Source organism: Dromaius novaehollandiae, chromosome 16 (assembly GCF_036370855.1).
Source record: "Dromaius novaehollandiae isolate bDroNov1 chromosome 16, bDroNov1.hap1, whole genome shotgun sequence".
NCBI classification, from domain to species: Eukaryota; Metazoa; Chordata; class Aves; order Casuariiformes; family Dromaiidae; genus Dromaius; species Dromaius novaehollandiae.
In genome coordinates this window covers 53,981-81,141 of record NC_088113.1, presented here as the reverse complement: position 1 = coordinate 81,141, position 27,161 = coordinate 53,981, and the positions used below count along the sequence as shown (strand labels likewise).

Sequence of the window (27,161 nt, the reverse complement as noted above, 5' to 3'; positions counted from 1 at the left end):
TTGTAGTCAGGGTAGGTATTGCTGTACTGGGCTCAATAATGTCTATTTTAAATTTAAATGACAGTCCCACATTGTGGTGAGCCCACAGGCAAACTATAAAAACAGGTTGTTCTAAGGTAAAATTGTACCAACAATCCAGTTTTTCAGTGGCACAAATTTTCCTTCCTTTTTCATTTGATTTGATTTTAGTGAGAGAGATTTGAGTTGCCTTCTCATGGGTGGACCCGTTGATCACTCGACACCCTATCTTTATTTCCTTTCCTGTCCTTCCCAGGAGTTGGGGAAGTTGGTTAGTATTATCCCAGCTCCATTCATTTTCTGAGTATACTTCAGTTCCATGCATGACCAGGGCTGAGAGGTTTAAGTTTTTATCAGAATTTAATCCCATACTCCCGGTATACTTAACACGGGCCTGGGACCATGGCCACTCTAAGGTTCTTTGACCACAGCTTAGGGAAAGTAGCATTGCCAGGGTTTGAAACAGCAGGGTGCAGTAAAGGGAAAGAGATTTGTGTTAGTGAGGCGAGTCCGAACAGACTACCCTGGGGAAGTCGTGTATCCCATCGAGCTTTACGTGGTTGTTTTCACTGTTCTGCTGCAACCTCTGCTGTGTTTGCTTCTTGGACTGTCACTCGTTTCACGTGAGAGTGGTGAATCCAATTCTCTTTTCCTAGAATTTTAACAGCGCAGTAAGAACTTAACAATACAGTATAGGGTCCTTCCCATTTTGGTTCTAGTTTTGTTTTTCGTGAGAATACCTTTATCAACACTTTATCTCCAGGCTGTATAGCATGTGCCTGAATGTCTGATGGCACTGGCTGAAACCACTGAGCCTGATTTTGCAAGGCCTTAAACCGTTCTTGTAAGGCTAGTACCTATTGTGTTACTCGTTCATCTCCGTCTAATAGGCTGGTCTTAGCAGGGATATAAGTCCCTGGTATCGCTAAATGTCTCCCAAAAAGAATTTCTGCTGGTGGTAGTCCTATGGGTTGCCGTGGAGAATTTCGAACATCCCACAGAGCTAAGTTTAATGCCTCTGGCCATTTTAGGCTAGCATGTGTGCATATTCTTGCTATTTTCTCTTTTAATGTTCTATTCATTCTTTCTACTTGTCCTGAAGATTGTGGGTGATAAGGAGCATGTAGGTTTCTTTTTATTCCTAACGATTTACATAACTGATTGATTATGCTTGCTGTAAAATGGGCACCCCTGTCTGAATCAATGGCTTCTGGGACCCCATACCTGGGTATGATTTCCTTCAGTAAGGCTTTTACCACTCCCCCTGTGTCAGCCTTTCTTGTTGGAAAAGCTTCTACCCAGCCTGATAACTGATCTACTATCACTAACAAGTGTTTGTATCCATAGACAGATGGCATATCTGCATAATCTATTTGCAGCTTCTGGAAAGGGAAGTAAGCCCATGGTCGTCCCCCCCAAATCTGAGCTTGGCTTGTTATTTGAAAACTTCTGGCAGGTCGGGCAGCTATTTGTTATTCTTCTAGCAGCTGCATAAATTCCTGGAGCAGCCCATACTTTCTGTACCTGTTTAGCTATTCCCTCGGCTCCCCCATGAGCTTTATCGTGAAACCACCTAGCTATAGTAATTAAATATTTTTTTGGTAGAATTGGTTTTTCCCCAATTGTCCATATTCCATCACCATTTTGTTTTGCTTCCCACTGTTCCCATTGTTTTTTCTCTTCCACTGAGCAGTCTTTTTCATACATAGTTTTGGGGGTCTATTAAGTTTGGCCACTCACTCTGGTCCATCCTTGGAACTGCCCCCATACATTCTCTCAGAGGTTGTCGAGCTGCAGCCCTCGCAGCAGCGTTGGCTAGAGCATTTCCTCTGCTAATTTCTGTAGTGTCTTTAGTATGGGCTGGGCAGTGTATTACTGCAATTTCTTTGGGCAGTTGAACTGCTTCCAGCAAATTACGTATTTCTTCTCCATTAGCTAATTTCTTTCCTGATGACAAGAATCCTCGTTCTTTCCATAACATCCCTGTTGCATGACACACTCCAAATGCATATTTAGAGTCGGTATAGATATTTACCCGCAAGCTCTTACCTATTTTTTGCTGCTTGGGGCAATGCTATTAATTCTGCTCCTTGAGCACTTACTGATGGAGACAAAGGATTGGCCTCGAGCACCTCAAAGACGTTAGTGACAGCATAGCCGGAGTGACGTCTTCCGTCCAAATAATAGGATGACCCATCTGTAAACAGAACTAAGTCCGGGTTCTCCAAAGGTTCATCTTTAAGGTCCTCCCGGGGCTTGCTCGAGCTGACGACCACCTGCTCACAGGAATGATGTGGCTCTCCGTCCTCCGGTTGAGGCAACAGCGTTGCTGGATTCAAAATATTGCATCTTTTGAAAGTCACATTATCTGCATGCAGTATTATCAGTTCATAGCGGTGAGCTCTCTGTGGGGATAGTGCTTGAGTCGCATATTGCTTCATTAACAGTTCTACTTCATGTGGCACATACACAGTCAATGAATGACCCAAAACCACAGGTCGTGTTTTTTTCAGTAAGAGCTGCAGTAGCTGCTATTGCTCTGATGCGTCCTGGAGTGCCTTTAGCTACCTCATCTAGTTGCGTGGAGTAATAGGCCACTGGTCTACGGTGAGGGCCTAGTTTTTGGGTGAGTACCCCACTTGCTACTCCCTGTCGCTCATGGACAAATAATTCAAATAGTTTGCTATAATCTGGTAACCCGAGAGCAGGGGCTGAAACCAACGCTTTTTTCACAGATGTAAAAGCTTTCTCCCTTTCTGGGCCCCAGGCCAAAGGCTCTATCTCCTCCTTTTTTGTTGCCTGTACCAGAGGCTTAGTAAGTTCTGCTAACCCCGGAATCCACGGTCGGCAGAATCCTACAGCTCCTAAAAATCCCCTAAGCTGTTTTTTTGTTACAGGACGAGGCATATCAAGAATTGTCTTTACTCGTTCTGGATCAACTAACCTGTGTCCTTCTCTTAAGATAAAACCCAAATATTTTACCTCTCTTTGACACAGCTGGAGTTTAGACAGAGATGCTCGATGCCCTTTTTCTGCAAGAGCGTTACATAGAGAAACAGTATCTTTCAAACATGTCTCATAATCTTTACTTGCTAATAACAAATCATCTACATATTGTATTAATACAGAATGTCCTGGAAGTTCGATATCTGAGAGGTCATTTTTAAGTATACGCGAAAAAATAGTCGGAGACCCAGTAAATCCCTGTGGCAGCCTTGTCCAAGTTAATTGTTGTCCCTTCCAAGTGAAAGCAAAGAGATCTTGGCTATCTTCAGCTATCGGTATACTAAAAAAGGCTGCTGTTAGGTCAATCACAGTAAAATAAGTTGCCCAGTGGGGTATCTGTAGTAAAATGGTTGATGGGTCGGGGACTACTGGATGTGGAGCAACTACATGTTGGTTTATAGCCCTGAAGTCTTGTACAAAGCGATACTCTGGATCACCATCAGCATCTTGCCTGTTCTTTTTAACTGGCAGAATTGGGGTGTTATATGGGGATTCACAGACTCTAAGGATACCCATTTTCAGATAATGATCAGTTTGTTTTTGGATACTCTTCTCTGCTTCCTTTGGGATAGGATATTGTTTAACTGCAGGAGGCAATCCCCCCTTTGTTTTTATCGAGACTGGACCGGCTGATTTCAGTAGTCCCACATCCATTCCTGAAGAGCTCCATAATTTTTTAGAAACTGATTCTAAACCTGTTGGAATTTGCAGATTAGTTGACTCTGGTTCTGGTGTCTTAGCCAGAACACATGAACCCATAATTATTAGCTTTATCCCTTCCGGCTGTAAGCAGATCTGAGTATCCAAGGCTTGCAGGAGATCTCTCCCCAAAAGGCATATAGGTGCGTCTGTGGAAATTATAAAACGTCCCCACACTGTTTTACCCCCAATAGTGAGTAATAAGGGCTTAGATAACATTCATTCGCCCTTTCCCATCACTCCTTGCATCACTATTTTATCTGATGATTTGCATCCTTTAGGCTCAAAATTTAAAAGGGAAAGGGTGGCTCCAGTATCCACTAGAAAGGGAACTTCTAAACCTTCAGTATTGCCATTACGTGACCCTCAAAATCCAAATCTACATCCCATAAATTTACTCCAATTTCCACAGTATTTTCTGAGTCTCCTGTTTCCTCTCATTGTGGATTGACTGGGAATCGCCTGGTCTCCTCCTTAGTGTTTGATTGTCTCATGCCGGTTCCTCTGTTCCTAACTACACGGGGCCTCACTGGGCACTCCTGCTGCCAGTGTCCTTGTTCCCCACAATAATAACAAACATCATTAACTCCTGACTGTACAGCACGTTCACTTTGGTTCCATCTATCTCTCCTGGCTCTTTCACGTCCCCTCCCCCTGGGTCCTCTAAATCCATCTCTTAACACAGCTGCTAACACACTAACTTCCTCTTTTTTTTGCTGTCTCTTTTCTTTTGCCCTCTCCTCCTCTCGACTATTATACACAAATGTGGCTAAACGTATTATTTCATCCATTCGCTTTCCTGGCCAGTCAGGAACATGTTTGGAAAACTACTTTCTAATGTCCGGGGCTGCTTGGTCTACAAATGTGGAAATCATTAGCGGCCTGTTAGCCTCGGCTTCTGGGTCTAGTCCTCCCCCATACGTTCTGACTTGCTTAATTAGCCTAGCAAAGAAAGCCGAGGGGTGTTCCTCTGCCTGTTGCTGACACTCCCTTACTTTAGACCAATTTGCAGTCTTTTGTCCTGCCAAACGTATAGCTTCTTCTAAGCCCTCTCTGGCTAATTGCAACTGCCTGTAATCTGCATCTACATTATGATTCCATCCGGGGTCCACAGCTGGTCAGGCTGTTTGAGCAGCCCCAACACACCCCTCTGCTGCCCAACGGCGGTTTGCATCCAAACTTGAGCACCTTTCATCTGGAGTGAACACAGATTCAAGGAGCATTTGTACATCTCCCCAGGTAGGGTCATACGCCCGCATAATTCCCCTTATGATTTGTAACACTCTTTCTGGATCATCCCTAAGTCTGGGGAGCCATTGACTCCATATAATTAAATCTTGGGGCCTCCAGGGTCGGTAAACTCGTGTAGTGGCGACCCGAGGTACCCCTTCCAGACCGGGTGGGGGCACTCCTGGCACAGGAAGGCCTTCCAGAGGAGCTTGAAAGGCGGGGGCGGAAGGCAAGCGGGGGTATAGGGAAGCTGAAGCAGAGGGTAGCGCATAGGGTGGAATAGTTTCCACAAGCGTTTCAGCAGCTGCGGTACTTACAGCATTCTGAGGAAAGAGTCTCTCTTTCCTAGGCGCCTCTTTTCGTCTAGCAAATGCCCAGTTGTCCCATACATACCAGTAATCCATTTGTCTGGGGAACCTATTCTGCAAATGATGACGCAGGAAAGTTAGTTCCTGGTAACTGAAGGACCCCTGGGGTGGCCATCGCTCTGCCAGATTACCTTCCTTAGTCAGGAACGGCCAATCCTCCTGACATAGTTGGACTAACCTTTTTCTCCCTAAATTTTTGGTACCATCAATCTTACTCCAGTTTACCAAAATTTCGGCTAAGGGCGTCCCCTTTTCTATGCCAAAATTATTTCCCATATTGAGTTCCTGAAAAGTGCGTCTTAAGCAAATCAGGCAGTGCACTTCCTTCCCGGTAACACCAGTCCCTGTAGCTGGTGTGATCACACACACAATTTCTCTCCCTCTCTTTCTCTCGCTCTCTGGGAACTGCACTCACACCACCCGAGTCTTTAACTGCTAGGACTGTTGTCCCTTCGCAGCAGGCGGCTTCTCAGCCAACGGGTGCCCCAATCGGTTCCCAGGCTACACGCACTCACACACACACACACACACACACACACACAAACACAAAGTGCTGTTTACACTCACACCAGTCACGGTGACTCTAGATTTCGGTCTTACAGTTTTGCAGTGCGCCTTATGCTGATCAGGCTGCACAACCCTCCTCCGGCCGGACCGAGCTGGGACTTAAAACCCACTCTAACCCTGGGGATGGGACTCCTACCTGTCCCCCTGGTATGCCTTACAGTGGCCAGCCCACGTACCCCCCCCACATACCTGGTACGCCTTACGGTGATCAGTCCGCGTACCCTTTCAGTGCACTGTTACCAGACCAGAATTTAGAATTTAGGCGGGAGTTTAAGACTCACCTTCTCGGTGCCTCTTGTTGCCAAAGATCCCAGGTGAACTCACCCGAAGGCGCCAGATGATTGTTTGGAGATGATGGAAATTAGGCCTGTCGGCCACCATAACAGGGCTCGACCCTAGGTTCCCCCAAGTAAAGTTCAGAGCCAAATCAAAACAAATCAGATAATTTTAATCACGCGCGTACCGTAATTACAGCTCGAGCTGGGTGCCTCCGAAGAGGGACCCTAACATAAACAAATCCTGGGTAATTATAGTCTTTTCGACTTCCATTTCCCTCACACGATAGTTAGACCAATAGTAATTTTTTGGTCTGGGGTCTCCTGCTCCTCATTGGGTCTCATCATCTTTCTGAGGCAAGCTGGTTTTCTCCTTTTTTTTGTTTTTTTGCAGTCTCTGATGATGGTTGTACCTCTGTTTTTGTTGGGTCTGGCGGCTGTTTCCCAAGGTCTTATTTTCCCCCATTGTTTTGGCATCTTCCCTCTCGGAGTCGGTGACACGGGAGCGCAGACTGCGTGTGGCTTCCTTATTTTCCCAGCCTGAATGAGCTCTGAGGCACTATTTTTTATTAAACTAGGTAAAGATTCGTTACTTTTCCCACATGCAGCCTAAGGCTTCAGCAAATCTAGCCACTCATGCTAAGCAAGTTTTATGTAAGTTGTGCTAAGCAGCTATTTCTAGACAGTTTCAATTCACTATTCTTTAACACTCACAAACACAGCCAGCAGCCAGGGGCCTCTCTCTCGCCTATGAGGCACTGAGGCTGCTGTGACCTCACAAGCCCACCCAGCAGTCATTGGCCTCAAACTGGCCTATCAGGCACTGAGGCTGCTGTGACCTCACAAGGACAGCCAACAGCCAGGAGCCATCCCACTGGCCTATCAGGCTATAGGACTGCTGTGACCTCACAAGCACAGCCAGCAGCTATGGGCCTGCCAGTGACCTATCAGACACGTGTCGCGGCCCGAAAGGAGTCGTTCAGGACGACCTCCCTCCCCTTAGGACCAACGACCAAGTTCGTGATGCCCTTGCACTCAATTAAGGTGAAAACGACACCAGCCAACCAGTTTAAGATTTATTAAGGCAAAATGGAATCAACTAACGAGACATGTCCCGCGTCACACGTTTAGGGAAAAAGAGAGGAAAAGGGGAAGAGAGAGAGAGAAAGATATCACCACCCGTGGATCCAGCGGCGTCCCGTTGGTCCTCTTCTTTTGGGAGTCCTTGCGGCGGGGCGGGGGGGCAGAGGGGGGAAGCTCCCGTCTGGTTCCGCTGACTCTGCTCGAGTTCTTCAGTCATCGCAAGCAAGCCCCCCCATTCACACAGTCTGCAGTTTTTATAGGTTCTTGCCCGGCCTCTGGGAGGTGCTTCCTCGCTTCCCATGCAGATTAACCGTCATGCGCAGTCCGCCCTCTCGGAACCTTCCAGAAATGGGCTGGGGTATCTGGGGGTCTCCTGCTCATGCGCAGATGGCAAATGAGTACGTGCGGTTCGTGCCCTAGAGACGCCCTTCTGCCCTTTTCGCACCCTTTTTACCCCGTGCAGGTGCACGAGGTTGTTTACTTCGCAGACGGCTCCCGGGGGCGCCAGCGCGGCATTGCCCGACACACCTTGGCAGCGGCAGCTTTGCAGCAGCAGCAGCAATGTCAAGACAAAACCGCATTTAGTACCGGTCCTCTACACCACCCCGTGTCTCAACATTGCAGCTTGGCAGCAGGAGAGAGAGAGAGAGAAAGAAAGCAAGCAAGGAAGGAAGGAAAGGAGAGAGAATTAGGGACGGGGGGGAAGTCGTGGGAACAACATGGGTTTGGGTAAAAAATAAAGTGCTTAACAGTGATTAAACAGAGGTCTTGCTCAATGCAAGCTTATTCTTTAACAACTTCAACAACATTTAACTTTACAAAACAGACATCAAAACTGAGTTAATGAGGTAGGATTGTTACAATAGGCATAAAACAGCTGGCAAATGCGCTGTGGATGTCAATATGCAATTTCCTCCTTCAGGAGAAACTGGGAAATGATGGGTACTGTGGTTGGCCACGGCCAATGGATGGCACGGATTTTCTTTATGCCGTCTGGCAAGGTGGTAGGAACAAATTGCATATTTGACACAACATGTCCGATTAATTGAACAAAGCAAGGAATTATACAAGAACATTAAGGCGGCAACTGCACCTAACAAATACAATATTAACTGTTTCACCCACGGTGCCCCCAGTAACCAGGACTACAAATCGCCACTCCAGCCATTCCAGGTTTGGACGAGGACGTGGGCTATTTTTCTGATATCTTTGGTTAACTGGAGAACTACTTCGCCTACATCATCTATTTCCAAACAACAGTTAGGAATATTTAATTTCCCACACACTTCTCCCTCTTCAGCTAACAGGTAATCTAAAAACCATGTGGTGCTGAAGGATTCCGTGCGCATCTGTTGGGATTGCCAAATTAGAAGATCTATCGCGTCAGCGGTTTTGTTGGTAATAATTTCTAGAGCCGCTTGTAGTCTGATTATTTCCCCATTTTTGCGTCCCGCCCAAATTTCCCTTAATGGATCGCGTCTTACAGGCAACACTTCTGTCTCCAAGGTTATCATATACCTTTATGCCTAACCGAGGTCCACTTGTTTCTGGCAAAAGGAAAAACAAAGGTCTGATAATCCCTATATAACAAATTCCCAACCACCCCGTGGGTAAAAATGTATATGCTGTGTGCCTGCATATCCAGTAATGCCCCTTCTTAGCTCCAATGCCCTGAGCAAATGGCCCGTTTATCCCTGGTGGGAATTGAAAGTAAGTTGCATCTCTGTTGCCCAGAGGGCTGAAGAAGGTGGTTGCCCCATCACCTATTCGGCCGGTACAATACCAAGCCCCAGAAGTGTATTCTTGTGGTAGGTTTGCCATAGCACATATAAGCACATTAAGACAAGAAGTATCTTTCCAACACAGGTTAAGAATGCCATTCTTGGCTGTTGTGTTTTCAACAATAAAGCTAATTATGATCGCAGCACACAATTACAAAAAATGATAAAAATAACTGTTATAACTACCACAGGTAGTATCGTTGAGGACACTCAAGCTCAACATAAGACAAGTCTTCTTCCCCAGTGCCCTCTTCCTTTTACATTGTTGACCTAAAAGGAAGGGAGGATCCACCTGGCATGGATTCTATGATCTTTCCCATGGGCATCAGTAGCTACCCATGCATACAGATTTTTTGAAGCTTTTAGTACTAGAGGTATTTGTCCCACAGTGGGTAAGTCCACTAGAACCGGTTGTCCCGGGTAATACAAGGGATTCCTCGGTTTCTTATTCTCCCCAGTCCCAGGTAAGAGGGATGGAGGATTAGGGCAAAAAGCAGCGAGTCTGGGGCAGCCATTTACTCCCCATCGTCCATTGACTTTAGTTACTGCATCAGATATTCGTCGCGCCCATCCGGGATTGTGCGGTCTCAGGGTTCGTTTTAAGAGTCCTGGGGTGCAGACGGGGTCTTGGGATAAGGGAGGAGGAACTTTGGGGTTTGAGGAAGATGGGGTTCCCCTTATCCTGTCCCAACTTCTTACCAAACCTTCCAGGTTGGGAGTTGGTAACCTATCCATGACTTCTCTGGGAATTCCCTTTGAAATGCCTTCTGCCCATAATAATTGTCTCCTGCTATCCAACACCCGTACCGGTTTCCCAGGATGTGGGTGTTGCAGTGATTTATATTGCCTCCCACTTTCCTCAACTCTTCTTATTTCTGCTTTATGCTTTGTTTCCCCCTGGCCAGTGAATCCCATACGCCTTCCGTAATTAATTAGCTCCTGTGCCACCTCCCCCCAAGTCATGTCGGGGGGGGCCTCCCCTTCGTCTCGGTCGGGGAGTTCGTAATCGGTCTTGCAGCTGAACAGCATATAGTTTTAAAGCATCAGGAAGTCCCCTGATCAGAGGATGTGACCTCTCGGGGTCTGCCACACACTGCATGGGGGAGGGCTGCTGCGGAAGCAGCAAACGGTCATGCATCAATTGGAGGCAAGCAGTTTTCTGCACGCTTTCCAGAATGTGGCCCGCTGTGGGTGTTTTAATAGAAAAAGGGTCTCCTCTTTCCATTGGGTCTAATCCTCCTGCCCAGTAGGCTACCCTCTGGGTCAAGGACCATGGTTCCCTGTTATCATTTGTGGTTAGAAAGACTCTGGGTCCCCAATATCCTCTAGCTTCATCTTCGCTCAGCAGAATGCGATCCCCCCCGGTGAGGGAGACTCTCCACACATACTCAGTTTCAGTTTCCCGGGAGCCCCGGGAGTATTTTTCCTGTATTTTAGCCAAGTCCTGAGGGGAATAGGGGATCATACGCGTGGTACGTCGTTGAATACCCCCCTGACCATTATCAGTGGTTTCCGTTTTAATCAAGGGTCTCATTACTACATTCCCATCTCCAGGATAAAAGCAGTTCCTGCTGTCTTCTAATTCTTTAATTGGATATATGGATTTTAGATCAGATGCCTGTTTTCCGTCTAGTTCGGCCAAATTCGAGAATCCCGGTTCACTATCATTAACCCCCCGCCTGTTTTCTTCCAATTCAGACCGCAGGATTCTCTCTCGGTCTAGTGAGTCTGATAAGATTATGTGAAGCCGCTGAGTATGGTTGCGCTCCGCAGTGAGTTGACTTTGCAAGTTTCTTACCTGTTCTTGCAAAGACTCAACTGTCTCTTTGGCTCGACTCCGGGAGTCTTGCAAGAACTCGATTGTCTCTTTGGCTCGACTCTGGGAGTTTCTTATGTGTTCTCCCAAGGACTCAATGGTCTTTTTATCACCTTGCCTCCCCCACCGGGCAGCAATTAGTGCCGCCCCTAAAAAACCACAAACTGTTGCCCGAGCCATGCCAAGAGAGAGCAGGTCTTTATAGCCCTTCAGATTCGCAAAAAGAGGATTATCCTTCATTGTCAGATCCTCTGTACTACAAATTATTCACAAGCACAGCACACTGTCACGGGCCTGCCACTGCCATAAAGGGCACGGAGGCTGCTGTGACCTCACAAGCACAGCCAGCAGCCAGGAGCCTGACACTGGCCTGAGAGGCACTCAGGCTGCTGTGACATCACAAGCACAGCCAGCAACCAGGGGCCTGCCACTGCCCTGTCAGGCTCTGAGGCTGCTGTGACCTCACAAGCACAGCCAGCAGCCATGAGCCTGCCACTGGCCTAGGAGGCCTTCAGGCTGCTGTGACCTCACAAACACAGCTAGCAGGCAGGAGCCTTCCACTGTCCTAGGAGGCACTGAGGCTGCTGTGACCTCACAAGCACAGCCAGCAGCCATGAGCCTGCCACTGGCCTAGGAGGCACTCAGGCTGCTGTGACATCCCAAGCACAGCCAGCAACCATGAGCCTGCCACTGGCCTAGGAGGAACTGAGGCTGCTGTGACCTCACAAGCACAGCCAGCAGTCATGAGCATGCCACTGGCCTAGGAGGCACTGACGCTGCTGTCAACTCAGAAGCACAGCCAGCAGCCAGGAGCCTGCTACTGGCCTCACAGGCAGTCAGGCTGCTGTGACCTCACCAGCACAGCCAGCAGTCATGAGCATGCCACTGGCCTAGGAGGCACTGAGGCTGCTGTGACCTCACAAGCACAGCCAGCAACCATGAGCCTGCCACTGGCCTCAGAGGCACTGAGGCTGCTGTGACCTCACCAGCACAGCCAGCAGTCAGGGGCCTGCCACTGGCTTATGAGGCACTGAGGTTGCTGTGACCTCACAAGCTCAGCCAGCAGCCATGAGCCTGCCACTGGCCTCAGAGGCACTCAGGCTGCTGTGACCTCACCAGCACAGCCAGCAGTCAGGGGCCTGCCACTGGCCAATCAGGCACTGCGTCTGCTGTGATCTCACATGCACAGCCAGCAGTCATGGGTCTGCTGCTGGCCTATAAGGCACTGGGACTGCTGTGACCTCACAAGCACAGCCAGCAGCCTTAGTCCTGCCACTGGCCTAGCCAGCTCTCAGGCTGCTGTGACCTCACAAGCACAGCCTGGAGCTGTGGGTCTGCCACTGGCCTATCAGGCTCTGAGGCTCTTGTGGCCTCAGAAGCATAGCCAGCAGCCATAGGCCTGTCCCTGGCCTATAGGACACTGAGGCTGTTGCCATCTCACGAGTACAGCCAGCAGCCAGGGGCCTGCCACTGGCCTATGAAGCACGGAGGCTGCTGTGACCTCACAAGCACAGCCAGCAGCCAGGGGCCTGCCACTGGCCTGTGAAGCAGTGAGGCTGCTGTGACTTCACAAGCACAGCCAGCACCCAGGGGCCTGCCACTGGCCTGTAGGGCACAGAGGTCGATGTGACCTCACAAGCACAGCCAGCAGTCATTGGCCTCCCACTGGCCTATGAGGCACTGGTACTTCTTCCACCCCACAAGCAGAACTTGCAGCCAGGGACCTCCCACTGCCCTGTGAAGCACTGAGACAAATGTGACCTCACAAGCACAGCCAGCAGCCAGGAGCCTCCCTCCAGCCTATGAGGCACTGAGGCTGCTGTGACCTCAGAAGCACAGCCAGCAGCCATGGCCCTGCCACTGGCCTTTCAGGCAATGGCACTAGTAAATATCTGCATATATATATCTCATACACAGACACACATATATATCATACTTATATATCAATATATCAAATATACATCATATATATCATATATGTATATCATATATGCATATCATATATATATCATACATATATATATAAAATAGTAAATATCTATATCCAAGCTAATCATATTATGCCCTTTTTATGCACAGTAAAAGACTGAAGTAATTTTAAGTTGCTGCTTATCTGACCTGTTTTAAACCTCTACTTTGGGATAAGATGAACTGAGCCAACAAAAGTCCTTTTGCTCTTTTCTGAATATAAAGGGAGCCTAAGACGACTAGACCAGATCTAGACACCTATGTTTCATCAAATACATCCTCCTTATAATAGCTGAAAAAGATGCTTGACAAAGAATGAAAACATGCATATAGGCAAACAGGTTGGAGCAGGAAAAGTTCATGTACCCATCAGGTGGCAACACCAGTCTGGCAATGTCAACCACCACACTTGGATATTCACAGTCAGAAGATGAAATAGCAGTGGTGCAATGATGACCAGATAGCCTGTAATATGTAACGCCAACCCTGGGACATAAAACATAGAGGACATTGTGTGGATGTTCTCTCAGGGGATCAAAGAGATGCACAAGATATTCATTAACACAGAAGCCGTAAAAATAAAACAGAGTGAATGATATTGCCTAGGTTCAAAGCCTAATTAATCCATCTTCTTCTTCTATTTTTACAATAAGAAAGGTTCTCTGTCTACTCACCATACGATATTTTTCTAAGGTAACCACTTGGTATTTAAAAAAAAAAGATATCCAAGAAAAAAAAAGAATCATTGATATATTCTTGGCAAAAGTGAACAGGAGAAGACATAAAATTTCCATAGGCCATTAACCAGTTAACAGGTGACATGAAAGCAAACACTTCGTTATCCTGCTACGCAGCATCTCTGAAATAAGCAGAAAAGAAGAATCCCTGTATTTACATTTGATTCTAACAAAAAGTTAACTAGGTATATTGATACAGGTTATTAGCTACTAGATGCCATTATAAGTCACACCAAAGATACACAGCTAATTTCCAGGGTAATACAGAAAATGATTAGAAAATAGTTTTGTGTGTAATCAAGACTCTAGTGCCCCTGAGTGACATAGCAGGTTAACTGTTCACAGCAGACTGTGGACAACATTTTTGAATTGAAAGGCTGATGACGTCCTTCCCTTCCTCCATTGCTCTGTCAGAAACATTGGTAAAGACTATGGTAAATATTCAACTTTTAACGTGCGCTTCAGAAATAATGACGGCAGCAAATGTGTTTACAGGACAATGCTGAAGAAGATCAGCTATTTAAAGCATTCCTTTTCCACATACATAGCCACGCTTTCCCCCCTCTCCCATACAGTCACACTAGGAAGATTGAAACAGAAAGGGCAAGAGTGCTCTCTTGATATTAAGGCATAAACCGGGCAGAGGGAAGGGTAAGATCATAACTTTTTGTAATAAATTAAAATGGACCCATTTCCTACCATTCCAGTCCCCACTTTTTATATGCAAATAAGGCAGAAAAGTGGCAATATTCCAAATGTTCTATTTCCTGTCCTACATTGACCTTGCTAGTGTTTTAATTTGGAAAGGATGACCTGGCTGCTCATTTTCCACAGCTCATTGGAGCCATAAATAACAAGGTCAAGACAAAGGACAATGCACTGAGCTAAAGAATCAGTGCAAGCATCAAAGCAAGACAACACATGGCTGCAATTTATACAATATTTTGAGGCATCATATTCTGAGCATATTATGAATCTCTATTCGTGATAAAGGCTATACCAAGGAAAAAAGATTAAAAGATGAGAGCCGTGGTTATAACAATGTAGAATGGAAGACGAGAGAAATCTGAATCCTAACATTTTTAAGATTACCATTGCGTGGTGCTTCTTTGATGATGTTTCTGAACTTAATGCAATTAATATGTAATTACAGAATACCAACGGGATCAAAAAAATCATTGGCCCATGAAAATACAGGAATTAAAGAAGAAACATAATACTGCCTTTTGATATTCAAAGCTGAATACGTAATGTCATTATGCTAAATAATCCTGCTGAACAGAAGAGGATTTTCGGCTGACAACATCTCTTTGCACTTCTGAATCTTAAAATACAAAACTCTTCCTATTATGATGCATAAGGAAACATTCCTGTGGTACTGTATTCACGCATGGAGTTCTCTGGAATTTCAACAAGGATATGGACCTATGTAAATCACGTGCACACACATAAGCAGTGTTAATCGTCTATATTCTCTTCTTGTTTCTTTAAATAGAAAAACTACCAAGTAGAACTCCAAGTGTGGGATTCATCTCAGACAATTCTCACAGAATTACTGAGGTTGGAAGGGACCTCAGGAGATCATCTAGTCCAACACCCTTCCCCTCTCCACCACCCAGCTCAGAGCAAGGTCAACTAGAGCAAGTTGCCCAGGATCATGTCCAGTTGGATTTTGAATATCTTGAAGGATGGAGACTGCACTGTATTTGTCTTCTGATGATACAAATAGTCTTGCTAACAAGGCCTACTTTGGCATTGTACCACAAATATGTACATCACCACACACTGAGGAAGTCAGTGGTATGTCACTCGGGGCTCTATCAGAAAGAACAACACCTGTTTAAAGAGCCAGTCCTGGAGACCAGGGGGCAAAAGTTGCTTATAGCTGCCATCATTTAAGGACACTGCAACTAGACAGACAAAGTGGTGCTGGTAAGAGGAGTGTAAATACAAGATATGTTCTGGGTCTTTCTGGTTGATGACATTCTCTAAAAAACCTTCTACACATGCTGTAATCTAACACCCTCCCATCAGCTACTTATAAACCTAAAGGAACGGCATCTCCCGAGGGTCAAACCTCCCCTAGCGCTGCGGGGGGGGGGGAGGGCGGGGGTGGGGGGGCGGGAGTTGGCAGCCTGGCATGTGGGGAGCCGTAGTTTTCACCGCGGCATGCCGGGAGCAGTAGTCTTCCAGCACTGGGCTTCCGGGCCGCCATTTTCACGTGCACGGTATGCTGGGAGGTGTAGTCTTCTCAGACGGGACTACTGGGTGACCATGCTGCGCCTCTCGAGGTGGCGGGGGCGGGCAGGTCTCTGCCAGCGGCGTTCCCACCAGCCAGCCGCATCGTGCTCTGTGGCAGGCCAGGAGCTGTGGTTCCAGGTGCCGGTGCCTTCTCAGCCCTGCAGCAGTGGCCCGCTGGGTCTGTTCCTTACTGGACGTGTGTCACTCACGCCTGAGTCCCCACAGGTCACGGGGGACAGTGGAATGCCCCTGTTTTTCCCCGGTACAGGGCAGGAAGCATTTTCCATCTCTGGTGGTGTTGCAAGACAATCTTGGAAGCTCAGAAAGAGTGTTCATGCTCTTTAAACTAGGCAGATGAGGAGATCCTCTCTATTTCCTGGGAGGAAATAATTCTTTAATCAAGGCCGTCCTAGAACTGCTAAAGCCTTAAAGAAACTGTAAATCAAGATGTTTTGTTTTCTATGCATACATTGCCAATTTAGCAAAAGAATTCGCGATATCCCCTAACTGACCTGTCCTCATTATAATACAAGAAAATCACGCTGATAGGTCAGAAAGACCCACGCCCGGGTGAAGACCCCTCCCCTGAGCATGTGTAGTAGTAAAATGGTGTGTAAGCAATATTACAGTTGTAGGTAAATCACTAACCAACCGGTGTAAAAGGGAAAGTTGCAAACCTTGCAATTTGTTTGTGTAAATGCTACTTGGAAAGCCGGGGGGGGTGGGGGTGCGCTTGATTTGTGGGAAACCACCGAGCAGCCAGGCTTGCGCAACTCTGAAATAAATAAGCAAATGTCTCTCCTGAGCGTGTAATTATTGGCTTAGTGCACACGGGGCAACGAATCCGCTTTTTGGACAGCAGTGTGACCGGGCAGGGTTGTCCCCAGGGGCTGGGGCTGTCCCTCTTGGAAATGGGGAGGGCAGGGAGAGAAGGAGGGGTGCTGCGGGCTCCTGGGAGTCATAGCTTTGCTCAGGATTGGGGCCAGTTAGGCAACTGCTGGGAGGAGCGGCAGTGCTGGGAGGGCACGGTGCGGAGCTGTCCTGCTGTGCAGCACAAGGGAAAGTCGACCAGCACCGTTGCTGTCCGAGGACCCTGGAACAGCCCGAGAGACCCTGGAACAGCCACCCCACGGACACCGTGTCACTGCCTCGCAAGGCCATTGCGTTCAGGTACGTTAGACTACATCGGGCAGAAGAAACGTAAGCCGAAGGATCAGGGCAAATAGCTGCTTGTCTAGGTTTGTTACCTAGCGACGCACTGGCAAAGCTTTTCATGAACACTCCTACTTGATCGAGTGCATATTCATTCCGTGAATATTACTGCCAGAACGCGTACGTCACTGATCCTTTAAAGCAAGTCCGTGGCACTGGGGTAGCACGTGTAGTGGAGACTAAATGCAATAATACCTCATTTTGATGTCGTTCTCTTCTGCGAAAGCACTTGGAGCAGATGACAACATTTATCATACTATTTTGTTTATTGAGTGGACCCTGATACTGGGGAGAAGGTGGTACTGCACCGAAAGGGAGCACGCATGCGCATTGCGTTCCGCCGCGCTCACTGCTGCCATCGCGGGTCTGAAAAGCGGCACTGCACACTCATCGGCGTAGCGCATGCGCACTGCGTTCCGTCCCGCTCACCGCTGTCCTCGCGTGTCGACAAGGCAGCACTGCAGCCGCCGCCGGCCACCGCTGCGTACGAAGAACAGTACAGGCAGCCGGCGCACACGTGTGCGCTGCCGGTCACCGTGTTCACCGCTACTCTCCGCTCTCTCGGGGACGGGTAAGCGAAGGCGCTCGTCCACCCCTGCCCGGTGCTCACGGACTGGGAGCGCTTTTCCCGAGAGGGCTTTTCCTTCCCGGTGCTTCCTGGGGGTGCGGGGATGGGCAGTGCCGTCTCAGAGCTGCTCCGCGACCGGGGCAGCCCCAGCGCCTGCTCGCTGATCCCCGCCGCTCTCTCGGGCACGGGCAGAGCAGCCTCGGGGCGCTCGCTGCTCGGCCTGAGCACCGGGCTGGCGCGGCGGGCTGCGGGTCGCCCGCGGGAGCCGGCCGGCTGCAGCGCCGCGCTACGACCACACGAGGGCGCCATTGCGGTCTCGCCTCCCCGCCCCCGCTCCCGCTGCCGCTCCCGCTCGCCCCCGCCCCTCCCGCGCTGTCCGTAGCCAGCGCATGCGCGGCGGCGGGGAGCAAGATGGCGGCGAGCAGGGCGGGTGTTTTCGCTCGGCGGCTGCGGGCGAGGGCCGAGGCCGCCTGGAGTCGAGCACGTGGGGATCCCGGTGAGGCGAGCGTGTGCTTTCGGGTGGCCGCGGGCGTCGGGCTGTGTCCTGCCCGCCGGGGCTGTCGCTTCGTGGAGGCGGCGGGGCGGGGGGGCGGGGGGTTCGGACCTGGCGCTGCGCCGCGCCGGGTCTGCCGGAGCGCGGCTCTGACTCTGCCTTTTCCGTGTGTCGCCTGTAGGGCCCCAGTTCCTCCCCAGCGCGGGCCAGGGCGTGCGCTCACCGCTGTGGACGCAGCCTGGAGGAGCGGGGGGGGGGGGGTGTCTGCGCGGGGGTCTGGATGTGTCCAGCAGCGGCACAGCAGCCTGATGTCTCCTCTCGTCTGGGACGCGGGTTCCTTTGCAGCTTTTCTGGGATGCGGGGCCCTTGGTGAGTTCCCTGCTGCCTTCTCTGGCGTTCTGTGCAAGCTCATAGATCCCTCCTCCTCCCCCCCCGCCACCCTATCTGATGGGGTGGGAGACCAGTGGCTCCTCCCGCCGAGCTGACAGCAACGTGGGGCACCCCTATGTGCTCCCTACACATCTGGGATGGCACCTCTGCCCTGAGGGCCCCGCAGAGTCCCACCCTTCCTGCAACCAGCCCCCCCAAAGCCATTAAACCACCCACAAATCCTGCCCCAACACCCCTACAGGCCCCAAAACATCTCCGAGCCCTGCCTCAACGTTGTCACTGACTCCAGACCTTCCCCTGAACTCTCTCCAAAGCCCCAAACATTCCTAAAACTGCTGCCAGGCCCAGTCCCCGCAGCAGTGAGGCGTTCTAACAAAGATGGGGTGTGATCTGCGTCTCTGCCTTGACTCAGTCCCGCTTTAGAGAAATGGGAGTTTACAGCGCTTCCTGGTGAAGAGTGTTGGCGGGTGGATGCGCTGATGACAAAGAGATTTTTCTCTCTTTTCTTCTGAGCCGCCTCTCAGAAGCCTCTGTACGTACACGATGTGGCTGATCTGGGATAATCGTGCTGTGCACAATGCTTAAGGAGAACATTGCCATGAAATGGCGGGCTAAGGAATAGCCTAAAAAACCTAAAAGGCTCGGGAAAAGCCAAAGAGAACACCGTTGGGCTCTGGGAAGCCCCAGTGATGCTACAGAAAACAACATGGCTTTTAGGCATCTCCTCAGAGCAGCAGCAATGTCTTGCTCCAGCCTATGGGACAATGGGGACTCTTAATTACCTCCTTGAATTACCACAAGTGTTGCGAAAGCAGAAGGGACTAGGGAGCACGCAGAGCAGGTTGTGGACTATATGTCAAGTTTAAACAAGCAACAAGCCCCTCTGCAAATAGGAACAGGTTTAGCCCTAAGTAATAGATGAAGGTAGCTGTGAGTAACGTGAAGCGAAGCGGTTATGTCAATCACCCCAAAAGCCTCAGAGAAGTGGTCCAAACACTGCCCCCAAAGTCTTCATTGCACCCTAGAGGCCTCTGTTTGATGTCTAGTCCCCTTAGGACTGCTCCAATCCCCTCAGAACCTCTCCATTGGACTTCATTGTGCACCAGGGGCTCAGTTGAGCGTGTAGAGTCCTTAGGACCCCTCTCGTACCCTCAGAACCCCTCCTGAGGCCTTTGTAGTGCTCCCAGAGCCCTTTTTTGGTCCACCGGCTCTCGTAGGACTTCTCTAATTCCTTCAATATCCCTCTTTTGGCCTTCATTGTGCAGGAGCCCTCCGTTGTCCTTCTAGCTCTCCAAGCACCTCTCTAGTCCCACCAGGACCCCTCCTTTTGCCTTCGTTGTTCCCTATAGCATTTTTTTTCTTCCTTCTAGTCCCTTTACAACCCCCCGGTCTACTCTAGGTGCCTCTTTTGGCCAAAATTGTGCCCTGCAGCCCTCTTTTGGCCCTCTAGAACCAAGAGGACCCCTCTAGTCACCTCTGAATCCCTCTTGAGGCCTTTGTTGTGCCCCAGGGCTGTCTTCTGGCTCTCCTGACGACCCCTTTGGATCCCTCAAATTCCACCTAAGAACCTTTCTGGAGGCTGTCCTTGTTCCCCAGAGTCTTTTTTGGCCTTGTAGACCTGTTAGCACCCCTCCAGTGCACTCTCAAACACTCTCTTGGCCAAAATTGGGCCCCAGAGCTCTTTGGGCTCTCCAGACCCTAGCGAATCTCTCTCGTCCTCTCAGACCACCTCCTGAGCTCATCCCTGCTCCCCAGTTGATATTTTTTCAGCCAGGTAGACCACTTAGGACTCCTCTAGTGCACTTTGGACTACTCTTTCAGTCTCCCTTCTGTCCCAGAGCTGTCTTCTGGCCCTCCGGCCCCTTTAGCACCCCTCTAGTCCCTTCAGAATCCCTCCAGAGGCCTTTGTGGTGCTCCAGAGCCCTCATTTGGCCCTCCAGCCTTCTCAGCAGCCCTCTCGTCTGCTCTGCACTCCTTTTTTTGGCCAAAATGGGGCCCCAGAGGCTTTTTCTTTGTTCATTGGTTCCCTCAGGAAACCCCTAGTGTGCTCTCGACCCCTCTTTTGGCCAAGATTGGGACCGGAGTCTTCTGTGGGCACTCTAGACCCCTGAGGACCCCTCTAGTGTACTCTGGACCACTCTTTTGGCCACAATTGGGCCCCAGAGCTGTCTTCTGGCCCTCCAGCCCCCTTAGGGAACATCTAGTCTCCTCAGAACTCTTCCAGTTTTCTTCCTGGTTCACCAGAGTCATTTTTTGGCCATGTAGACCCCTTAGCAGCCCTCTAAGTGTGCTGTGGACTACTCTTTCAGCCTTTTTTATGCCCCAGAGCTGTGTTTTGGATGTCTAGACCCCTTTAGGACCCTGGTAGAGCCCTCAGAGTCCCTCCGGAGCCCTTCTTCATGCCCTGGAGCCCTCTTTTGGCCCTTTAGCAGCCCTCTATTCTGCTTTGGCTTCATTTTTTGACCTTTTATTTCCCCCCCACAGACCACTCCTGGCCCTCTAGAACCCTTAGCACCCTTCTAGAGGCCTTTGCCATGCTCCAAAGCTGTCTTTTGGGTCTCAAGTTCCCTTAGGACCCCTCTAGTGTGCTCAGAACCCCTCTGGAGGCCTTTGTGTCCCGGAGCCCTCTTTTGGCCATCCACATCCCATAGGAGCCCTCCTGTCCACTCAGAGCACCTCCTGAGGTCGGTCATGTTACCCAGTTTTGATTTTTTTTTTTCCCTGTGCCATTTAGTCCCCTTAGGAGCCCTCTAGTCTGCTCAGAACCTCTCCTGGGGTGCTTGTTGTGCCCCAGAGCTGTCCTCTGGCTCCACAGCCCCCTTTGGAACCCTCTAGTCTCCTCAGAAGCCCTCCAGATTTCTTCCTTGTTCCCCAAAGTCATTCCTTGGCCATGCAGGCCCCTCAGCACCCCTCTAGTGCACTCTGGACCACTCTTTGGGCTTTCCTTGTTCCCTAGAGCTGTCTTTTGGCTCTCTAGCTCCTTTAGAACTTCTGCAGTGTTCTCAGAACTCTTCCTGAGCCCTGTCTTATGCCCTGGAGTGCTCTGTTCATCGTTCAGCTGCCTGAGTACCCCTCTTTTCCTCTGAACCCCTTCAGAGGCTTTGCTTGTTCTCTTCTGGCTTCTTTTAGTTGCTCTCTAGTCTCCGTAAGAGATGTCTAATCTGCTCTGGGTTCCTCTTTAGAGCTTTGTTGTGCTGCATAGACCTCTGCTGGTCCTGTAGAGCCCTGAGGAACCCCTTTATTTCACTCTGGACTACTCTGTCAGCCTTCCTTGTTGTGCCCCCAGAGCCCTGCGTAGGTTCTCCAGCCCTCTTAGCATCCCTCTTCCCTCCTTGTGCCAGTCCTCCACTTAGAAATACAGAGCTAGTACTCCCCTGGGGAACTACCCATTCCACCTACTGACCCCTTTTTCTGAGCACTCTAGGTACTATACAGGAAGTACCCCTCTTCAGAAGTACTCACATTACAGAAGCAGCCTTGTTCCAGGAGTTTATTTTGATATCTTGGTTTGCCCTAGAGGAAATGCTGTCCTGCTACAACAGCTGTATTATATGCAGGTCTGAACCAATTAGAGCACTGTGGTGTAGTGTTCCCTTAACAGGTTATGTTGAATCTTGTAGCTTTCTTTCTAAGCATAAGCAGAACTGATTTTTAGTTTTTAGTGCAAAGGCTAGTGCTAGTTTGGGTAAAAAAGCTTAATAACATACCTCCTGATATTATGGGTTCAGTATATAAGGTTTCAGTAATAAAGAAGATGGTCTGTTTTATCAAAGAGGTCCGTCTGTCCTTTCTGTGCTCTCCCATCCAGATACTGAGTGGAAGCAAAAGGCTTGCTTCTGCTTAGCCCTATGTATTTATGGCTGCCAGTGGTTTGCCCCTCCCCTTCCAAGGGCTTGTGGGTAGGGCAGTGGGTGAGGCTAGGGTTACATAAACCCAGGGTGTTCACACAGTCTCTGCTCTCTTTGGGGGTAGTGCTCTGGAACTGCCTTGGGAAATAACAGCATTTGTGGAAGTGAAACTATCCAGAAAGACTTATTGCTGCATTTAGAGAAGCAAGGGCCATTCCTTAATGTTAGAGCAATGAGATGGCTGAAGGTGGAGTTGTGAGCATGCCAGAAAATTGCTTATAGCAGGCAGTTTTGGTTTTGTGTTGGTATCTTGGTGTGGGGTGTTCAGGGGTGGACGAGGGTTTCTGAGTGTGCAGTTGTATCCTCTGTTAATTGTCCGTATTGTTTTCTGGTGTTTGTGTGTTTACTGTGGAAGGGGCCTAACTTCCTCACTGGGCTCTTTGAACATGCTGATGCTTGAGGCATTGCTTGTGCCTCTGCTGGACTGCAGACAAGAGAAGAGAGCAGGGGTCCTGGGAAAACATTTCCTTCTACACTTACACCCTAGGTGGTGGTTGTGTGTTTTATCTCCAGTAAGGTGGATCTGTGTGAGGTATTGCTCTCATCAGCTAGTCTGGTTTCTGGCTCGCTGGATGTTTTGCTGCTCCTCAGAAATACTGTCAGCCCTGTTCAGGGAGAAACTGTGTGGGGTTTTTCTGTAGTATGCAGACTTGTAGAAGAGTCCAGATTTTGTATGAAGAGGGAAGGAAGCCTTCTCCCTTCCTGTAACTGCAGTAGGATGAGAAAGGAAGTCACCTCGTCGGAAAGCAAAGCGGACTGTGAGTAAGCCCATGTGCCTGAAGAGCTCAAAAACCAACCTCCCCTCAGCTAATGAACTCACCTCTCTTCTTGCCTAAGCCTCAGTGCTGAGAGAGAAGAAACGGTTGTACTTCTCGGAACCACCAGGAACCAATTTGCAGTCTTGCCTGGCAGCTCCTTTCTTATATCCATGCCTGTGAACCTAGTGCCACCTGCCCTTCTGTGGCTCTGCTTCTGACCCCTACCCTGGCTTCTGGGGCTGCCTACTTTGCTTCTTCAGGTACTATGTCGGCCCTTTGCAGGCATGGCTGAGGATTTCAGGTGAGGTAGAATGGGTGATCAGAATGGTGTTTCAGTTGTTGTAGGGCTGGTCAGCGCTACCTGGCAGCATAGTAACTTTGTCTTGGTTTTCCAGGTGCCATGGGTGTCCCCACAGCAATGATGTTGGAGTCTGGAGTTGGTGCGGCACAGATGAGCACAACATCAGTGGCGCTTTGGTGGAGGGTGCTCTTCAGCTGGAGCTGGCTGGCATGGGGGTGATCTCCCGTGCTCTGGTTTGGCAGGCAATGAAGGCGAATGTGGTGACCGAAGGAAGATCAGAGAGGATGTGGCTGCCATTGAGGATGCCTCTTGAGGACCAGTGGTGTGACGCACAGCACTGCAAAAGCTAAGGTGAGGAGCAAAGTGTCGATGTGTCTTGGGTGTGTGTGCTGACATACAGTGTAGTATGGAGAACTCCTCTGGATGAGTGCTGTGTGTGAGGCAGAGGCAGTGGGGTGTGCATGGCAGAAAGTGAGGGTGTGGTAGGCAGAGCAGCTCCAGCCTGTGTCTGTGTTGTTGAGTAGTTTATGGGGTGTGTGTTGTAGCTGTGGTATCTTTTGCTCAGGTCTTGATGTCGCTCTTGTTTGCGCTCAAGGAGCGTGGCCCATGCTCTGCAGTGCTAGCGCGGCAGGCATCCATTGTCTTTTGCCTGGCCCGACTCATCAGCATTGTGCTAATGGATAGCACCTTGTTCTGTGCAGGCAGCTAAAAGGGGTGGCGTGTCACTCTGGTTTTGCATCGTGGCCATTTGCAGCCATCATTGAGGCCTCCTTGGCCGTTCCTCTTCTGAGGCCGCTCTTGTTTTGCACCTTCCTGGCATCCTTTCAGGATTTTCTTCCCTGCATCGTCAGAGCCTCAGGTCTTCCTTGCTGGCTTCTTCTGCATCACTCTTCCCAGCTTTGCTGGCCCCTTTCCATCACAGGCAGTAGCGTCTGACTGTTCCGTGGGCTCATCCGGAGCATCAGAGCTGTGTGGTTGTGGCATTGTAGGGCTTTTTGGCTGGCAGCATCTTATGCATGGGAATAGTTCTTTTTGCATAGGGCTTTCCTTCATGTTTGTGTCTGTGTGTCTGTTCGGGGCTGGAGCTGCCTTGCCTGTGGGTGTTAGGAATGATAGTGTGTGGAGTGTGGCAGTGATGGGCTGGAACAGTGATTGGTCAGCATCTGTGTGTTCCATTTTACATTGCTTTTTTGCAGATGCGGATTAGTGTTTGGATCTCTTGAGGGAGATGGAGGAAGGAAGGGGAATGCCGTAAGAAGGTGAGCTAGAGATTCCTTGTTGGAAGGAGTGTTGTGGTCAGTGGTTCCCTGGTTAATTTTTGCTTTGTGCTTGTAGGTGTGGAGCCTTGTGGAGAGCAAGTTGCTTGCGTCCGGGAGGAGCAGGGCAAGGTGAGTGTTGGTCTGAGAGAGGACGCAGAGCCCAGTGTAGGGCTGTTGTCTCGTTGGCGCTGTTCTGGTTTTACAGGTGCCTGGTGGGCCTTGGCGTGGCAGCCAATGGCCCAGCAGTCAAGATGGGTGAGCAGAGCAGGCAAAGGTGTTGTAGTGAGGTACTGTTGTGGTGGGGTGTGGTTTTGGCATCACCTCAAGGTGTGGTTGTCTCAGGTTTTGCAGGAAGTTGTGAAGAGGAGAAGTAGAGTGCTGAGAAGAGCCCGAGCAGGTAAGAGGGGGAGCTTGTTGGGTCAGAATCTGATGGCGTGGTAGGGTGATGCCGGGTTGCCTCTTGGTGATGTCTTTTGCTGTGTTTTTTCAGGTATGGTGTGGGCCTTTCCCAAGCGTGGCTGAGGATTTCAGGTGAGCGGATTGGTGTTGGGCATTGTAGGGCTGGTGAGCGCTGCCTGCCAGAAGAGTGGCTTCATTATTTTGTTTTTTCCAGGTGCCATGGGCTTCCCCCCAGCCAGGATGCTGGTGTTTGGAATTGGCGCAGTTCAGGTGAGCGGAGCACCCATGGTGCTTTGGTGGAGAGTGCTCTTGCAGGTGAGGCTGGAGCCAACTGGCACAGGGGTGACTACTTGTGCTCTGGTGTGGCAGGTGAAGGCAAATGTGGCAAGCAAAGGAAGATCGGAGAGGATGGGTCTGCCATTGAGGATGGCTCTTGAGGACCGATGGTGATGCAGAGCACCGGAAGAGCTAAGTTGATGGGCAAAGGGTGTTGGGGTGTCTTGACTGTGTGTGTGTGTGTGTGTGTGTGTGCGCGCAGGTGTGTGCTGACGTTCAGTGTAGAGTGGAGGGTGGTTTGGGATGTGTGTGTGCATGAGGCAGTGGGGTGTGCATGGCAGAAAGTGAGGATGTGCTAGGCAGAGCGGCTCCAGCCTGTGTCTGTGTTGTTGTGCAGTCTGTGGTGTGTGTTGTAGCTGTACTCTCTTTTGCTCAGGTCTTGATGTTGCTCTTGCTCGTTGTGCTCAAGGAGCACAGCCCGTGCTCTGCAGCACTAGCATGGCAGGCATCCACTGTCTTTTTGCCTGGCCTGACTCGTCAGCATTGCTCCAATGGATTGTGTCTTGTTCTGTGCAGGCAGCTAAAAGGGGGTGGTCTGTTGCTCTGACTCCACATCGTGGCCGTTTGCAGTCAGTCATCTTTGCAGCCATCATCGAGGCCTCACTGGCCACACCTCTTCTGAGCCCGCTCTTGTTGTGTGTCTTCCTGGCGCCCTTTCAGGGTTTTCTCCCCAGTGTTGTCACAGCCTCAGGTCTTTCTTGCTGGCCTCTTCTGCATTGCTTTTCCCAGCTTTGCTGGCCCTTTTCCGTCACGGGTGGTGGCATCTGACTCTTTCATGGGCTCGTCCAGGGCATCAGAGCTGCACGGTTGTGGCGTCATAGGTCTTTCTGGCTGGCAGTGTCTTCTGTGCTGCCATTTTTTGTGTGTGTTTGGGGGGGGGGGGGGGGAGGAAGTTGGGGGGTGTGTAGTAATGGCAGTCACCAGAGCAGAATAATGTATCTATGAAACTTCTTGGGGGGGTTTCAGTAAGAAGTAAAAGTATTCTTTTCTTTAAACTCTTTTTTGATTGAGTGGCCATTTGGGGGGATTCTTATTTAAGCCAGTACAGTGTTACCTTTAAAAAAGGATGGAAGGAGATGGTTCTGTTAGTAGGGGTGATGAATGGCTGGGGTGGGAGTGAGTGGGCAGTTGTTTGGTTGTTGGGTGGGGTTGTTAGTGTGTCTAACCTTGTATGCATGTTCTTTTCTTTTTTCAGGTTCTAGTTAGAATTTCTTAGATTTTTTTAAAAAAAAAAACAAACCAGACAAAAAACCAAAAAAACCCAACCAACCAAACAAAAGACCCACACAGCTGGGGTTCTGCTCCCAGCTGGGTTTCTTTTCCCCCCTGAGTCCCCAATGCTCTGCGAGGTGGTGATCAATCATTGCCTGCGTGGGTGTGGAGCTTCGGCTCGGAGCTGGGTGTTTTCTAGGCAGGGCGGTTTTTGGAGGCGCTTGGTCACCCTGTTACTGGGAGCTGTCCAAAAACCTGGAGGTGCACTTGCCTGTTTCTGCAGGAATGTAGAGTATGTGCTGGCTGATGTATTGGTGAGATTAGAGATGGATGCTGAAGAGTATGTGCAGGTGATGTAGAGTGTGGGCTTGTTTGTTACGTTTTGTGTGTTGTGAGGATAGAAGCCCAAGAGTTGCTGATGATGCAACGACGAGTGTTCTGCTCTGCTCTCTGCTCTGTGCGCTGTGGTCTGTAATCTCTGTGGTCTGCACTTTGTGCTTTGCTCTTTCTGCTCTCCGCTGTGCTCTTTGCTTTTC

At 49.7% G+C, this 27,161-nt stretch overlaps 1 long non-coding RNA gene across 1 annotated transcript; it reads left to right on the top strand.

Annotated features, from left to right (window-relative positions):
- Nucleotides 1-17,949: 17,949 nt before the first annotated feature.
- LOC135330064 (uncharacterized) lies at nt 17,950-25,605 on the top strand. Its single transcript, XR_010391823.1, has 7 exons — nt 17,950-18,065; nt 23,514-23,770; nt 24,616-24,678; nt 24,755-25,075; nt 25,169-25,209; nt 25,292-25,347; nt 25,447-25,605. It is a non-coding gene; the product is annotated as an uncharacterized LOC135330064 (long non-coding RNA).
- The last annotated feature ends 1,556 nt before the right edge of the window (nt 25,606-27,161 follow it).